At 38.4% G+C, this 18,668-nt stretch overlaps 1 long non-coding RNA gene across 2 annotated transcripts in view; it reads left to right on the forward strand.

Moving 5' to 3' along the window:
* The first annotated feature begins 329 nt into the window (after positions 1-329).
* LOC149128323 (uncharacterized) overlaps positions 330-18,668 on the forward strand; it is a 690,681-nt gene continuing 672,342 nt past the window's right edge. For both annotated transcript variants that reach the window (XR_016217594.1, XR_016217595.1), the window contains exon 1: positions 330-1,285. This is a non-coding gene — a long non-coding RNA (uncharacterized LOC149128323). The remainder of the gene's footprint in view (positions 1,286-18,668) is intronic.

Below are 18,668 nucleotides of genomic sequence, written 5' to 3' on the forward strand. Positions count from 1 at the left end.
CTCCAGGATTTATAGGCTGGAGCTGGATTTTGCAATTGCTTTGTATTTCCATTTAACAGACAGGGCAGCAGCATGTTGAAATTTTGCCTTCGTCTCCTTGGAGCCTATTTATAAAGCTAATTTGTCTCCCCGCACTTTTTTTTTTTTTTAATCTTTCAAATGCCAGTTCAAGGCTTCTAAACCAGTAAACTCAAACCCGTTTCTTTAACTCAAGCAAAATACTGTCAGACAATGACCATTGCAGGACAAGGATGAGTCAGATGATATAGTCCTCCCAGGCAGGATACAAACCATCTTGCCTTCTGGCCAGAGATGGATTCACTGTCCCCTGCTGCAGACACGCAGGCACACACACAGAGCACTGGGAAGTATACGTTTACTGTACTGCAAGCCGGCCGCCTTGAAGAAACTGTAGCTAACCACCTTATTAGTATTCTTGCCTCCACTGTGTCTCACTTGCAGCATCAGAGGGCTGAGCAAAATGCAGTAGAACAGGGACAGACACAGCTCTGGCAATCATCTCAATGCAGGCTGCCGAATGTTGGGGGTGGGGGGTGCAGCACATCAAGATTAATAACCTTGCCATAATCCGGGGCACCCTGCAAGCAGACACCTCTGCTGACTGACCCGCTCCTGGCTCGCTGCGTCTGCTGGGGGGGACAGGGATTCGGAATCTACCTTGTCCTGCTCGCCCCCAAACTCCCCCCTCCTGATTTTGGATGTTCTTTTGATCCTTCACAGATCTGGGAAGGTAACAGTGAGCCGTACCATCTGCAGCAGGCAGCAGCTCTTGGAGGTTACTACTGACAGTTTTCATTACACTGGTTTGTGTGTTTGTGTGTGTATGTGTGTGTGTTTGTGTGTATGTGAGAGAGAGGATGCCTGCTTCCGCGTGAAAGATAATGTGTGAGTGTCCGTGTGTGTGTGTGTTTGTGTGACAACCACAGCAGGTATATCGTACAGTAGGAGATTTCAACAGCGTGAAAATATTTGTGGGGCACTTGGGCTCACAGTGTGCAGCCCCCCCGCCTTCCACCACCCTCTTCCTTCCCCACTCCCCCCTTCGCCTTTTGCCTTTGATGAGTTTTTGGCTTACTTTTTGGCGGAGTCTCTTGGACACGTTTTTGCTAGTGCTGGAAGATCAGATAAATGGAAGCGTTGGAAACTGGTTATTTTTCTCCTATGTGACTTTAAAAAAATAAAGAAGAAAAGAAAATAGAGTAGCGCACGACCAGCTAGAGGATTTTAAATTTTCCTTGCTGAACTTTCGGGATCTGTGTGGAAGGTAAGTCACAGGACTACTTAGACCCTAGTCCTTGTTTTCTTGAGATGTTTGTGCTTTCCTGTTTGTTTTTGGAGATCCGTATGCAGTTTATAAGCACATTTCTTGAGATTGTGATACTCTTAAGCACTCAGTGTGTGGCATTTGGGGGCTATTTTCATGCCAATGAGATTATTTCCATCTGTATAACCACCCCACAATTCCTCTTGCCATTTTTGTAACTCTCCTATTTATCTAACATTTTAACAGTGAATTCTGAATACATGAGATCCACAAAAATTATTCAGCTTTCTCTCTTCTTGAAATACTCTCTAAATTTGAGGGAAAAATCAATCAGAAAAGCTACTGGTAGAGGCTCTGAGTTAGAGGCAAGAGTGGCTGCTCTGAGACTGGGGATAGGGGGTGGGGGTGAAATCGGGACTTTTATGATAACTCAATAGCAGACTTTTCACTGGCCCCCACCCCAGCTCCCTTTTTATTTCTTGTATAGTTATATATGCTCTGGAGGGTAGCTTATGTGTGGAATACAGAAAAGCTACTTCAACAGCTCTTAATTGGAGCAAATGAGAACAAAGTGGAAATTGTTTGGTATTTTGAACCTCTCAATTTTGCACTGATTTCTCTTGCTGTTGCATCTAATTAACCTTTCTGAATGCGGTGTCCCCTGATTAAGACTACTGTCTGTCATTTTGGAACATCCTCTTACCCTACGTGTAGTATCTAGAGAAAGGAGTATGGTTGCAAATTGCTCCTAATTGTCTATTCCTAGCTGTAAAAATAAGCCGAATCAGGAATTCAAGTGACTTTAGTCAACATCCTGCCTAACTCGGTCTCTCAGATGTTTGCTGGTGATTAGCTGTGCCTTCATTGTTTTTCTCCTTGTTTCTTCAAAGTGAAATGCTGACAATATTTCACCTGTTTCAATCCTGGGTTTTTTTTTTTAATTAAAGCAAAATACTACTGTACTGTGGCAGCATCTGCATTCCTCTATCTGTATTTTTATCTCTGCATTGACATCACTTAGCTTCTCCCGAAAAGTGAGAATAAGTTGTAAATAGATTTCTAAAATGCCCAGACCTTGAGTGGAAGCAATAGTACCTACTCTTTCTGAGTCAATGCATATGGATGTTTATCCTACAAGGAATGGTGACATTTCATGGAATGAAAGTCTGTTACTGTGAACATACTCATAGAAGAGATGACAGGTATGTTACCCAGGTATGGGAGAGCATGCCAAGGTGATTCTCTCCGTGTTGATGTCTACATATACATACAGAAAAGGTGCAAATTGTAAGAGATGATTGGCTAGGTCAGAGATTTATGGAAGCATTCAAAATGAGAGATGTCAGACATCATGCTCAAACTATTGATAGTATTTCTTTTTTTTTTAAAAGAGGGAATTACTCAAAGGGGAAAAAATAACTTAAGGATGAGACTATACTCTGTTATTAGCATGGGCTATCATTCCCTTTACCTGTTAATTCTGCATAATGATGTTGAAAAGCAGTTAAAAGAGGGCAATTGTTAAAAGATGCCACCTTGACCCCCCCATGTGCCTTGTATCTGACATTCCATACAGTGCTCCTGGTTAAAAAAAATACTACAGGAAAAGTCACTCCTGTCAGTATAATTTATGAGAGGCATTTCTTTCCAACTATTTCTGATCAGGCTATTTCATCTGATATCCATAGGTTCTGGTTATATTTCCTTTATCAAAAAAGGGGCTTTTAAAATATTCATTTTTAAATGGCTTGAACACAGGAGGAACCCCAAATAAAATTTCATTTTCTTTATGGAAAAAACCCAGATTTGTGCAACCTGAGAGTAGGGTAATTTACAGGTGATACACATGAAGTTTACTGTTCTAAGAGGAGAAGAACCCTGAGGCTCCAATGGTAATGGAGCGTGCCAGTGTACTGTGGACTCTCTCTACCCTGTGGGGTCGTTGCCTTCCTTCAGGCTGGTTAGCTCTTCAAGAACCTGCAGATCTTCATAACTAGTTCCAGGTAGAAAGAGCAGCATCTTAGTTCATTTATTTTGTGTGAGAACCTTTCTGCATAAAGAGAAGTTATTTGAAAACACTTCATTGGAAGTTGGGAAATTAGTACCACTTTCCATTGAGGCTATTTGATTTTGACTTGTCCTCTCCCCCATTCCCATTCTCACTCAGTATGAGTATATTTAAATTAGTGATGTTGGTTAAAAAAATGAATCACATAGATTATTCTTGACACTATCTCCCCTAAAAGATAATATCTTGGTTCTGTGTATTTGGCATTCAGTAATTGTAAGGAGTGAATCTTCTAGCAATAGCAACACTTTCATTATCACTTATTCTGGGCTAATAATAGAACTGGGGTACATGCCAACTCAGGATTTTCTGATTACAGCTCATGCGATGTGCAGAGCCTCTCTTCATCTCAAGGGTTCCTGATGGGGTTTTTGCAACTGCAACTTTGCATCTTTATTTTCAGCTCAGGTCAGAGCAATGGTAAACAGCTTTTGATCTGAACTGGCTCCAGATCCATGGCCTTCTTTTGTCTTTTTGAGCTTTGTTTTCTGGTAAAGAGTATTTTGAGGTTTGAGAGTTGGATCTCTTGCTTAGTGAATTCAGGAAAGAAAGCCAGAAGGAGTGATGGGGAGCTCCTCATTTCAGTTGGGAGTCACTTGTCGAGGCTGCCAAAGAAGAGGGTGAAGTTCCACGAAGAAATATATGCAGGGTTGCATTTTTAAAAGAATGAATTGGCAAAGGGTCGCTCTGTGTTTATTGGGGAGAATAAAGGAAATTCCAATTCCTTCTCTGTTTAGTTCCAGTCGGTTGGCAGGCCTTTCTCTGGGTCTTTGCTCAATCAGCCAACCAGGCCCAACATTCTCCAGTGTGTTTCTGTGTTTTTAAGACCCAGGGCACTTAACACATGAATGGCTCTTTCCTTCTGTAACGAATGGGGCTGACAGCTGGAAAGTTAGATACTGAGAACATTTAAAGGAAGCCAGGAAGATCCCCTGGTAAGATCAGGATCAGAAAAAAAGCTCTTGTAGTTCTGGCCCCAGAGGTGAGTGAGGACCAGGTGGACTGAACTGGAAATCTTGATTGCTGAGTCATGATAACAACCCCACAACTGAATGAGCTGATGCTGGTGTTGGTGCTACTGTGACTAGGTAAAGAGCCACATCCTATAAAGAAACTTCAGAGTCTTGGGTTGTAGGGGATTAACTTTGCAATGACAGGTGCTTTTGTGTGTTCTTGCTATTGTTCTCTGTCACTTAAAGACCATGTCTCAGGGTCTCCCAATAAATTACAAAAGAAAAGATGGATTAATTGATGTCTATGCAAATAGGCCAGGGGCTTTGCAATAGACTAAATCAACTCACTCAATTATCTTCACGGCCACTTGGGACCACTCAGCAGTCACAGTTAAGATGGGGGAGTAGTGCAGGCTACAGTCAAGAGAAGAAAAACTCCGGATGGAGAATCAGAAGATGTCAGTTAAGCTTTGCCTGGGCTGCTTAATGGTCAGCAAATCACACAAGGTCTTTGAATCTTGATTTCCTCCTTTATAAATAGGAAATAAGCATTCTAATCTCATTTTAATATTATCATAAGGATTATGAAGAAATATTATGGAATAAAATGATCAATAATTATACAGTGCTGTAGAAACATAAGGAAAAGAGTAGGGATGACATCATACATGATTCAAGACACTATAAAATGATTCCTCCGAAATGATTTCAAATTAAATTGATTTAACAGAACTGGCATTTTCATCACGATTGGTAAGCACTATTTGCATTGCTAAAATTTGACTATTCTCCTGTATTTGTTTATTATTCCTCTCATTAATTTATTAGTACATTCTTAGTTATCTCTGTGTGTGTGTGTGTGTACATGCCAATGAACAAGCATATATTGGCAAGTAATTGGCCAGTCCATAGGAGGTATAATTTCAGATTCATACACACATAATATGGCACTGGATATCAGGAAAAGACAAAAATGGTGGCCTCTGTTATCTTTTTCCATGAAAATTTTCAGACCACTACTGAGTTTGTAGGCCTACAAAAGGAAACTACAAAACTCGAATCCATAATGAAGGTGTTGATTAGAATTTGAGTTAAACATAGAAATTATATAAAAAAAGATAACTATAACAATAGCACAAGTCAAAATGATTGTCACACTGAGTTTCATTTGGGAGTAAAATAGATTGGGATTAAAAGGCTGAGTTGGACAGCATGACAGCAGGAGAATATAACAGTGAATAATGGCTTTGTAATTGGAGAGCCTAGAGATCAGATATGTAATCTTTTGGAGCCTAAATTATCTAATCCATAAGATAGGTGTAGTTAGTTATAAGGGCTTTTGTGATGAATAAAAGAATGATTTTATATAATACACTTGGTAAAACCTTTGATGCCAAATTGGAGCTGTGACGATAGTTCCCATATATACTCTTACTCCTCTTGATTTAGTTTTAAAAATTAGAAAGACCACTCTAATCGAGTATATTTATCTCCTTATGCAGGTGGGCAAAAGCCCTAAATGCAATCTGAAAACTAAATAAAACTAAATAGAGAAATCTGTTTCTGAATGCTTTATTTCTATAACTTAGCTCATTTTATGTATTGTGGTTTCCTCTGCCCCTATCTTAGAACAGTAGTCAAAGCACACTTTCCAGATGTCACCTCACTTATGTTCACGACTTTCAAAATGATACTGAATGTAAGTAATGAGAATCATGTGCACCCATCCATATGCAGTCACAGAAACAATTCATATGTCAGCAAGCGGTGCTAACACTGCTCTTTATCTAACATCTCATTTTTGTTCACAGTCAGTGAGAGGATGCGTATTTATTAAACACCTACCAGATACAGGCACAACAGTCACTGCTGTGGGAGGCATACAAGGACTCTCTGCTCATGTCTCTTTGCTGCAGTTCCTGCATTTGGACAGGGCATGCTGCAGTCTTCAAGTCTGTCCCTTATAATTTTGACTTGATAGTTAAACAGAATTAAGAGTCTTCTGCCAGACTCTGACCCATGGAAGGCTGTGTCACCATGTATGACCTTTATTTAGTTCAATAACATATTGCAAAAGATGTAAAAAGCCTTGTTCCTATTAATGTAGCGGAGCTGAGCTGTCAGTGATGAGTCCAACCCTGCTTTGCTAACTCTGCACGGCTGGTACCACTTGACCCAGGTATTTCTGTTCCGCAGAGTCAGCCTTCCCCGTGCATGAAGGGAGTAGGGTTTTGTCCTTCAGATAGTGGGTTCTTTCTACCCTTAGAATGAATGGATGAATTCTATTTTATGGCTAGCTCGGAAGGAAGGAAGATCTGTGCTCTTTGCTTTTTAAAGTTCCATTCCATAAAAACCAATTCTAAGAGAGTAGAAAAGGAAAGAAGGAAGTGAAGTGGTTACAATAACAAACACCAGTTCATGGGTCTTTACCACAGTCTCAGGCGTTGGAATTTGGGCTTGGAGCTGCGCTTTGCACTAAGGAAGTTGCTTATGTAATATATGGAAGTTGTATTGACAACGTGCATCAAGGTGACTTAATGTTATAATTTGTTACCTCATATAGTCAACAAGTGTATTATATGTGCCAGGCATTGTGCTAGATAGGTTAGATTATTTATGAATGCACTTTACAAAAATTATCAACAAATTAACCTTATCATCCCCATATTACTAATAAGGCAAAAAAGGATTTATTTTGTTTTCAAAAATTCTGACTCACTGCAAAGCTCATGTTTATTGTCATACACTATGATTTCTTTCATCTTTAAGCTATAAACCTTATATTTCTTCTCATGGCCCCCTGAATATAGATAGTCTTGGGCAAAATCAAATAATCTTGTTCCTATAACAGAACCCATTTTATCAGTGAAAATATGTGGATTAGTGTCTCCAGGGGTAACTGAAGGATCTGTTCCAGAAGCAGTGGACCCCTGATGCAGTACAACATCATCAACCCATTTCTGTGATCTTTAGATGGAGTCATAGATTGAGGCAGATCTCTATTTAAATTTGATGTTTATCTAAATTTGATTGGAATGTTTGATGCCATGTAAGCTATTGTACTGTGATTGCAGGGTTCAAAAAAAGTGAAGTGAAAGCTTTCTTTGTAAAACTAAATAGTGAGTGGTATGAGAGAGCATTTGTAGAATGTGTGGCAAGAATCCTATCTTTCAGTGTTTATATATTCATTAGTTATGTAACTTTGGGCAGATGATTTTTATACTGTTAACTCTCTATCTTACTTTGTAAAAAGATTAAAAAAATACTATAAAAGCACCTAGAACAGAGATTAGGATGTAGCTGGTGCTCAGTATCCCATTACAAAAATAATTCTATATATTTAGTTAGCAATTATTAGGAGTAGTGGTAATCATGAAATATCTTATCAATTTCAGTATGCATAAATGTGTTTGTATGACACAGTGTTATAGATTATAAAAGAGTGTTGTATTACTTGGTTAAACGGAAAACAGATAGCCTTGTCTGTCTGGCTACACAACTATGAAAGAGGGGAAGAAAATTATCTTCCAGTAATATTGATGTCAGTGGGGAAAGTGTTTATGAAAAATGAGTGGTTTGGTTGTAGAGCACACAAGGAAACTAGAGAAAGAAAGAGAACCAAGTCAGAACTGCATGTGGAGGAATTCTTCCTAAAGTCAGATCTTAAAATATGACCTTAGGAATGCAATCCATTGCTTGACTTGAAATGGGAGAAAAGGTTACATTTTGAAGCTTTCACGATAAAGAGAAGAGGTAGTAATATTCCTTTGATTTAATACTGTCAAAGAAAACAGAAAGTTTTAACCTTATCATTTCTCCCAAATTCTCTAGCTTCTTATACATTATGAAGATATCCAATTATATGTGTTTTTAATTTTTTAATTTATTTATTTTTATTTATTTGAGAAACCGAAGAGGGAAGAGAGAGAGAGAGAAAAATCTCATCTCTCTTGGTTCACTCTCTGAATGTCCACAACAGCCAAAGCTAGAACAGTCTATAAGCAGGAGATGGGAACTCAATCCAAGTGGTAGCAAGGACCCATGATTCTGCTTGAATCATCATCTGCTGCCTCCTAGAGTGTTCCTCATCAGAAGTGCAGCCAGGACTTGAACTCAGGCGCTCTGATTTAGGAGGCAAACATTCCAAGCAGTCATAACCATTGCGCCAAACACCTGCTTCCCAATTAAATCTTTATCTATTGTTGGTATTCAAACAACACACACACACACACACACACAGGCACTAGAGGACTTCAAAAAGTCTATGGAAAATAAGTATTATGAAAAACTTAAAAAGCAGGGATTTTAAACTTTTTACAGTAAAATTAGCTTATCTTTATCAAAAGATAATACAGATACCCCTCATGTATGTGTGGGTGTGTTTGAGAGGTTGTATAAACTGAGTAAATAAATTAGCTTTTTTTTTAACTTTTATTTAATAAATGTAAATTTCCAAAGTACAGCTTTTGGATTACAGTGGCTTTCCCCCCCATAACTTCCCTCCCACCCTCAACCCTACCATCTCCCACTCCCTCTCCCATTCCATTTACATCTATTCATTTTCAATTATCTTTATATACAGAAGATCAATTTAGTAGATATTAAGTAAAGATTTCAACAGTTTGTACCCACACAGAAACACAAAGTGTATAGTAGTGTTTGAGTACCAGTTATAGCATTAATTCACATTGTACAACACATTATTTATTTATTTGAGAGGCAGAGTTACAGAGACAAAGAAAGGTCTTCCATTTGTTGGTTCACTTCCCAAATGGCTGTAATAGATGGAGCTGGGCTGGTCTGAAGCCAGGAGCCAGGAGATTCCTCTAGGCCTCCCACTTGTGTGCAGGGGCGTAAGCACTTGGGCCATTTTCCACTGCTTCCCAGGCCATTAACAGGGAGCTGGATCTGAAGTGGAGCAGCTGGGATTTGAACAGGCAGCTATATGGGATGCCAGTGCTGCAGGTAGAGGCTTAGTCTTCTATGCCACAGCACTGGCCCCAACAAATTGACATTTTAAAATTTCATGGTAAAGAATTCAGAGATTAGGGATCTGAATCCCTTGTGCAAGTCCTTGGAATTTATATATTCATACTTGGAATTGATGCTATCCCCTTTATCCCCTTTCTTCTCTCTGATTTATTGTATCTTTTTGATATAATTCTCTTGGATGTGTTTTGACGCTTCAAGTTTGATATTTATCTCTTCCATCACTATGGGCCTTACCATAGTGTTTTAAACAAGCTTTTGCTAAATGAAATTCTGTTCCTCTTATCTGGTGTATGTATGTATGTATCTATGTGTGTGTGTGTGTGTGTGTGTGTGTGTATCTGCTAATGCCATCTACTTGAAGAGGCAACAGATATGTTGGTTTGGTTTGGTTTTAACTTTGACTTTGTTTAAGAGAGAGAGAGAGAGAGAGAGAGAGAGAGAGGAAATGAATGAAAGAATAAGCTCTCACATACTGATTTACTTTACAAATGCCTGCAATGGTCAGAGCTGGGAAGAGGTCAAAGCTGGAAGCCAGGCACCTAATCCAGATCTCTCAATTGGGTGGCAGGGACCCAATGACTAGAGCCGTTGATGTTGCTCCCTAGGGTTTGCATTGTCAAAAGTTGGATTCAGGAGCAGGAACTGGAAATCAAACCCAGATAGTCTGCTCTGTAATGCAGGCATTTTAACCAATAGGTTAAATATCTTCTACCTCAACAAAGACTTTTGTAGAATAGGAAGAAACTATTCAGTTAGACCAATCTTTTTTCATGGCTTCTACTTTCTGTGAAGCCAATACAGAGTTACTTGCTAGGCTTCCATTTGGAATAACCCCTTGTCCCTTTCCTCTGATCAGAGAAGAGATAAGAGATTCAGACACTGAAAAAGAGCTAATTTCCTGTCCTGTCTCAGCATTGGTATAGTTCTAGAAAGTCTTGCCCTCCCCCATATCCATTCTGCTTACCTGTACCCCCTCCTCCAACAGTTATTAATTTGAGTGTCCAGAATATAAAGAAATCCTCTCTGCTCCTGTTATCTTTGCCCCTACCTCTCTTATCAAGTGGTAGCCACAGATGATGCAACAGTGTCAGTGTCAAGCAACAGCTCCTGTCTTGGCATTTCCATACTGTTGTCTCTCCTGCTGGCCTGCTAGGACTTCTTGGTTTCCTGCTTTCTTGTCTCAGGATTTCTATACTTTTAGTCTCATACTCTGGCTTCAACTTTTATTTTTTTATGACATCTTTGAATCTCTTTAAATACGTATTATTTTCTCTAGTCTTAGTTCTCACACTCAACACAGTTTTAAGCAACCTAGGGTTTCAGAATAGAGGCATTGCTTTTGCTAGTTCTTGTGATATTAGCTACTCCCCAGTCTTCTTACTAGAAATGAGAGCAGACACTATCTTTCTGTAATAAAATTCTGGTCTCACAATCATCAAACTCTAATTACATATGAGTATTTTTTAGCTATCTTACTTCCATGTAATTAAATATGTTTCTTTTTTAATATAATTTTTTATTTATATAAGGTGAGCAAATTTCATGTATTTCATATATACAGATTTAAAAGAATAAGATGCTTCCCATTCTATTCTCTCTCCCACCCACATTCCCACCCTCCCTCTTATAAAAGGACAATACTCTCACCTGCCAAATCAGAATCATCAATCTGCAACTATATAGTCATTATAAACATTTGATTCCTCTCTGTAAAATATATGAATAGATGTATAAATTCAAAAGATGGAAACATTTGTGCTCATGGAGGTTAAATAAATATCTATGATCATATAGCAAATGTCTAGATAAGTCAGATACTTACATTTGCAAAAATTATGAAATCCATCTTCTAAGTCATCTTACAAAATGTAATACCTTTTCACAAGGGATTACATGGGTATCCTCTTTGGATACATAAGAAAAAGCTTTGTAAACTAAAAGCTTTATGCAAATGTTAATTGTTGTTATGTTTTATCCTAAAATTATTTATGTGTGACACTGCATATATTCATGTAGCCAAGTATAACAAATAGCTGATTAAGGGACAATCATTTCTCAATTTTAGGGTATAAATATTGTGGATGCATATGAAATAAAGCTCAAAAAACAGATGTGCACAGCAGCCTCATCTGTGTATTTGGTTAAATACAGTAGAACCTGACTAAATTACTCTAATGAGTTGGAGACCCATTACAAATTATCACATTTGCCCAATTAGTGAAGGGGCAGCATAGAGAAAAACACTATTAAGCAAGCCAACCTAATAAAAACAGAAGACAAACTTTCAAGGAAACCTAAAGGATGTTAACAATATACCACACATTCACTTATGCGTGCATATATGCACACTCACCCATCTGTGATAGCTGAAATTGCTAATGTTATCATGAAATACACAAGTATTTGTACACATGTACATATGGATTGCTGATAAGATTTCTCACAGGAGGAAGAAATGAACAGAGGTTGTGATTCTAAGCAAACTATTTTATGCTTCTAGTAATCAGAATGTTGTGTGAGTGTTGGAACACTGTGCTGTTACATTTACTTAATTTTTATTTGCTTTCAGGGTTGTACAACCATCATGGACACACAAACTGGTATTATCACATCACAGTCTTTACAGACACAGTATTTTCCCTGACTAAATTGTTTGTAGAAGTTGTTCTTCACTTACTCTCAGGAGGCAGGACACTTGCTTCTCAAATTGTTCCAGTAAACTTTGGGGACAAAAGTAAAAAGCAGATTATATGCTAACTTCCTGGCTTTCTAAAATATCAGCCTATTAGGATTCAGAGAACCATGCACTCTTCATATCATAAGGTATAAATTATGTTTCATGGAGTTTTAATAGATTCAAAATGGTGCTTAGTCAAATATATCATTTGAAACTGGGTAATTGTTTTATACATTTCTTTTAAAAAGTTTTTTTAAAGTTTAATTTCATTTTATTTGGAAGGTAGAAAGACAGAGAGACAGTGAGAGATCGTCTATCACCTGATTCACTCTCCGAATGGCCCAGCAACCAAGGTGGAACAGACTGAAGCCAAGAAAACTGTAACCTCCCACATGGTTGGCAATGACACACTTGCTTGAGCCTTCATTTTCTGCCACACAGCACGTGCATTGGCAGGAAGCTGGATAAGAAGTAGAGTAGCCAGGAAGTGGAGTAGCTGGGACTCTAAACAATTACTTCAATCTGGGATACAGGTGTCCCAAGAAGAGACTTAACCACTGAGCCAAAAGCACATCATTTCATTTAATTTATTTCCAATTGGTTTTGGATATTTACTCTATGCTGGCAAAGGGGATGTACAAATATGAATAAAACTGTGATTAGGCCTAGTTTACAAGTGAGGACACTAAGACACAGAGAGCTTAAGTCAATGGAAATACAGCTAATTATTGTCAGAGCTAGGATTTGAGAAGACACAGGTCCTGTTTACAAGGAGCTTACCCTTTACTGGATGTATGGTCACATTCACAGCATATTTTAAACTAAAAGTATGCCTTCCAAGACGAGATCTACTCTATAATTGACATGATGGACTTCTCTGTAAGAATTTTATTTACTGTTTAAAAGGTCTTTTGGTGCATTCAGTCTGGCAAACATATAAATGCAGTTTGCTTAATAAGAAAATCACCTCTCTGTTACCTTCCATCTCAGCTCTTTGTTGAACTCTTTTTACAACTTGTATTATTATATTTCAGTTATCCTGTATTGGCATGTCTACATCATTAGAAAGTGAAAAATATGAGACCCCTCTGCTTTTGTATCTAGTGTCTACTAATTGCCTGAAATATGATAGATTACTTTATGCTTAACAAGCAATTTATGGTGGCATGAAAACCAAACAATAATATGAATTTAAACAACAAGTACATTGTCTGCTACCTATTATTTGTGAGAACTCATTTATCTATTTCTTCATCTAGCATACCTTTTGTGAACGCTAAGATGGGAACAGTATTATAATTATCGTTTATACCCAGATCAAACATACTCCTTGGCACAAAAGAGTAGTGACATTTTGTCATGTTTCATAAAAAGAACAAATGATGGAATGAATAACTGAAGTGACAAATAAGGAGACATTGGAATTGGGCAAAAGACCTTCTAGCACAAGGGTTAGAAGTGTCAACAAAGTCCTGGAGGTCAGTTTACAAACATATTGCAGACACTGTGAAGATATGAACTGTATCTATCTATTTTTTTTTTTTTTTTTTTTTTTTTTTTTTTTTTTTAGTCCCTGAACCCTCATTGAATCCCCTGTAGAGAGAAAACAGTATCTGGACTCTCTCTCTCTCTCTCTCTCTCTCTCTGTGTGTGTGTGTGTGTGTGTGTGATAATGAGGGAAAAAGAGAAACAGGGAACAATTATATGGTTGGAAAGGCAGCATGAACAAGTTTGGATATAATAAAGGAAAAGATAAATGCGAGCATGATTTAAGAACCCTAGACTGTACAACTAAGTTTAGTTTTATCTTGCCTACAGTGGTTAGTCTGTGAGCATTCTGAATATATTTGGAGGGATTACTTAACTCAGGATGCTAGAGTTGGGTGTACAGTAAGAGTTTGTTATCATGTCCCATATCAGGTCCCTAATGTCCTCCATTTCTGGAAGCCCAGCTAACACCTGTATTAGCTAGAATGATGTCTGTAGCAGTAGGATTTTTGCAGCAGAAAGACTGAAAATGTGTGAATACTTTAGGTCAAAATTGGAGGGTAAGCTAAATGGTTTGCAGGTGGCCAAGTTCTTTTCACCTGTTTGTTTATCAGATTTGGGTACTTTTCATTTTTATTACATTTATTAAATTGAAATCAATTGTAGAGGAAGTATTGGTGATTGTTTCTCCTCCTTTCATGCATGCTGCACGTTGGAGCCTCATTTAAGAATGGTACAGTTGCTAGTTTTAGGTATTCTTAAAGGACACACAGTTTTTCATTCAGCTTATGAGACACATTGCTATAGGTCATTTGGAGCTATGCTGTGATCTTCAAGGAAAAATGGTTTGCAAAAGTGGGATGTAACCTGAATTCAACTGGCTTTGCCTCAAAAGTAGAAGTGGAATTTTGTAAAATATGCTTTTTGTGATGATTGTGAAGGTTTTTACACATCCGGCAGCTTTGGGAGCTGCTGCCTCATTTCTGTAAAAGCTCCTTTTCTAACCAAGTTCACAATCATTATTGCCACTAGGGAAGTTTAAATTTGTTTATTCAAGCAGATCTCCATGGATAAATCTACCCCTTCATAAACAAGAGCTGATAATATGAAATTGAGATTAGTTGCATGAGAACCAAAAATGGCAAGACTGCATGTCTTGTCTAGGAAGGTGGTGGCTGCTTAAAAAGATGAGTAGCACTACCATAGATCTGCTTCAGATTGTTTTTTCACCTGTAGAGGCAGATGCTAGTATCTGGCATGGATTCTCAGGAGCTCAAACAAAGCTTTGGGTCTCTCTTGTCAGTGACATTAGTTTTCTTTCTTTATCCTCCTTTGTCATGCCAGAAACTCCAGTTTTATCCCAAATGCCCACTGAAACAAAAGGAAAATTATGGAGACTAAATGAATTACAAAAATACCAGGAGAGAAAACATGGTCCTGCCATGTTGCACTTCTTTAAAAGGGAGAATTTCATAATACAGAATTGCCATGAAATATATTTGAATACATTTAAAAAACAAAATATGAATTACTATGTATTCAGAGAAAAAGCTGTCCCTATATTTTATTCTGTTGAAAACATTTCATGCTATTTTCTTAATATTTTAAGAATTCAAGAAGTTATATATTATGTAACCTTATTTAATGTTATCTAACTTAGTGTTTTTCAAACCTATCTGGCTATGGAGCACTATTTTTATCGAAGGTCTGCTAACTTTTAGTAATCTGCTAGTGCTTTGTGAAACTCATTTGGGGAATGATGACCTACATAATTCTTGTATTATGTATGGAAACGTTTATTGGCAAATACCTATGTGACTCTCATGTGAGCATGTGAGGATAAATGCTCTCTTACAGCATTGGTTTTGGAGGCACATAAGCTTTAGTTACCTATTCATTTTAAATAATGTATATAAATCACATACCTAAGTGCCTGATCCTTATCAAATACTTAATAAATATTAACCACCATTAATTCAGTAAATTCACATTGAGAACCTAATACTTTATTCTGCTTTTTAGATCTACTAGTTCTCTTTAGTAATGGAGTATGACATTCTGGATCTAATAGTTTTTGTCAAACCACAGGAGGATTGCACTCATGGAATATTTTATCTACAAATATTCTTTAAAACAGATTAATGCTTTACATAAGAATAGCAGTAGTAGCTCTATAAAATATTAGTGGAATCACATTCTAATATTGTTCTAATGTAAATGTTCTCTTGCCCAATCCAGGTATAGTTTATAATATCATCTTAGAATTATAGTATTATATTTAGTTATGGATCCCTTTTATTATTTTCAGTGATTGTGATTGCAATAAAGGAACAACATCAATATTCTCTCTAACTGAAAATCCAAGAGCACAGGATTTGTGCATTTTGAATTTCCACTCCGATTTTTGCAGGAACCTGGAGCCAACCTCTTCTTTGCTGCAGTTGGCTGGGAGGGTTTTCTGGTTTAGAAAAAGCAGGATAATTGTGAAATGCATTGATACTGCTCCTTTCCCTAACACCTCAGTCTGAAAGCAAAACAAAACAAAACAAAAAGCAGGCAAGAATAGAAAGAGTATTCTTAGCAGAGCCAGCATGATATGAATGCTGTATTACCAGCTGCTCTCTGAGCCACAGCTGAGCAGATCTGTAGCCTTCAAGCTGCCATGCATACTCCTCTTATTACTGATGGTAGAAAGTTCTTCCATACTTCCCAAGTAGGAAGTCTCACCCTAGCTTACTCCTAGGAGGTAAGTGGAAAATACTAGGACACAGATGGTAGGAATATCCTTAGGCACATCATAATAGTAATAGCTCTTCTATCTGCAGAATTTGATGTGTATGGAATCCTTCTCTGTGCATTTTATCATCTGTGGCTCAAATTATCAGGTGAAGATCATTGTGCAGATATTAAAATGAAGCTTACAGAAGTAACATAAGCTGATCCAACATTTTGATGATGCCTCATCAAACTCAAAGTCTGAGGTTGTTTCCGATAAGAACATAGGAGCTAATAAATAGGCTTTTCAAATTTTAATGCTTTTAAGAAGTTATTGGGGTCACCATCTTGGCATAACGGATTAAGACCCCCACCTGCAATGCCGGTGGCAGAGTTTTGATGTTTTAACAAATAACTCAGGGATATCCAGTAGGGGCCAGAAAATGTTCATTCCTGGAAGGATTTCAGGTGTTGACTGACTCTGCTGCAGACCTATGGACATTTGTTTGAATAACTAATTATAAGTCACTCTGATGGGAGTGACCTAGATCCACACTTTCAGAAAGCTATTAAAGATATCTGCCTACTACACAGTAAGTTAAGTAGTTGGAATAATACTTGGAAGAAGAATATTAGAAATATAGAATTATGGGTAAATAGGAAAATACTTTCAGAAAAGAAAGTTACAACTGTAGAAGCCCTATTTGGAATTAAGTTTTCTTCTTTAAAAATCACTGATTTTGGCCAGTGCCGCGGCTCACTAGGCTAATCCTCCGCCTTGAGGCGCCGGCACACCGGGTTCTAGTCCCGGTCGGGGCGCCGGATTCTGTCCCGGTTGCCCCTCTTCCAGGCCAGCTCTCTGCTGTGGCCAGGGAGTGCAGTAGAGGATGGCCCAAGTGCTTGGGCCCTGCACCCCATGGGAGACCAGGAGAAGCACCTGGCTCCTGCCATCGGATCAGTGCGGTGTGCCGGCTGTAGTGTGCCAGCCGAGGTGGCCATTGGAGGGTGAACCAATGGCAAAGGGAGACCTTTCTCTCTGTCTCTCTCTCTCACTGTCCTCTCTGCCTGTCAAAAAATAAATAAATAAACAAAGGCTAAAACTTACGCTGTTGGTAAACAAAGAATACCAGGGCATAGGTAAATAATTTCATAGACTTTTATGTTTCATGTTCTGTCCTCTGAAAGTTTGCATTATTTCCTTATTCGTAGATGTTGAGCTCTTATTGAGAGAGACCCCAGGGGTCCCTGGGAAGGAAAGAAAAAACAAAGGAAAGAAAAGGTTCAGGACATAGTTCTCCAGGAGCTCTGAGGGAGGAGGAGAAACAGACAATGTAACCTTCAGATGGTATAGAGTCTGCCAAATGGACCTGACCGAGTACTCTGCACACCTCTGTGCAAAATGGGCTGCTCCAACGTCAGTTCTATGATTGGTTCATGTAGCAATTCTCATTAGCATATCAGTTGACCAATCCGGGAGAACTTCCTGCTTTAGAAACACAGGAAGTCTGAGCCAGGTAGTTGAGAGGCACTTCAGGGCAGGCAGGGTAGCCACCACAGGGCAGGCCCTCTTAACTGCCTGAGAGCTTTCCTCCACTTTGCTCACTCCTTTGTTGTCCATGTGCCGCATTCTTCCTGGTCATGAAACAATACAGCAGAAAAGAGGAGCACAACCCAGGGGATGGCAGCACTCCTGGATGGACCCAGCAGAGAAGCTGTAGCCCAGAAGGTTACACTCAATGAACCCAGCAGAGAGGAAGCTGTGCCCTGCCAGAGAAGAGAGCTGTAACACTGAGCAATGCAGCACTACGAGCTGTAATATGGGAGCTGTGTTGTGCTTGAAGGATCTGGTGGGAAGAAGAATCTGTCCCTCTCTTGGCGACAAGATGCAGACCCGAGTGACTGGAGCTGCAGACCCCTCTTGCTACTACTCCTGGGACACTGACACCAGAACTCCCATATTGTTATCATCAGGGTGCTTTATGAGGGCATCGAGAGAAGGTAGAATATGACCTTCTACAGAATCCCTTCTTCCCTCACTCCCCACATTTTCTTCTCTATGCAGTATCTTGTAAATGAATGAAAAAATACCCAACACCTACTGGTGTCTCATTGAAACACTAAGTGGGCAGTTTCCTGCAGGCTACAATGTTCTATGGGGTATTTATTTTTTTATTTAGAAAAAAATTTAACAGATGTATAAAAATTGTACATTTTTGTGGATACACCATTTTAGGTTGATTTTTTGAAATATATGTATTCTGTAATGTAGTATCAAGGTAAATATGCCTATCTCCTCAAATACTTAACATTTCTTTGTGGGGAAAATATTCAATAACCATCTTTTTTTTTTTAGAAAAATATACAGCACTTTTTCTGCAGTCATCTTGCTGTGCAATAGAACCTCAGAACTCCTTACTCCTGTCTAGATATAACATGCTACTTGTTAATCAATGTTTCCTGAGGGATATTATTGAAGATAGTCTGGCTTTA

Source organism: Oryctolagus cuniculus, chromosome 1 (assembly GCF_051225735.1).
Source record: "Oryctolagus cuniculus isolate XC-2025 breed Fujian yellow rabbit chromosome 1, ASM5122573v1, whole genome shotgun sequence".
In the NCBI taxonomy this organism is placed as follows: Eukaryota; Metazoa; Chordata; class Mammalia; order Lagomorpha; family Leporidae; genus Oryctolagus; species Oryctolagus cuniculus.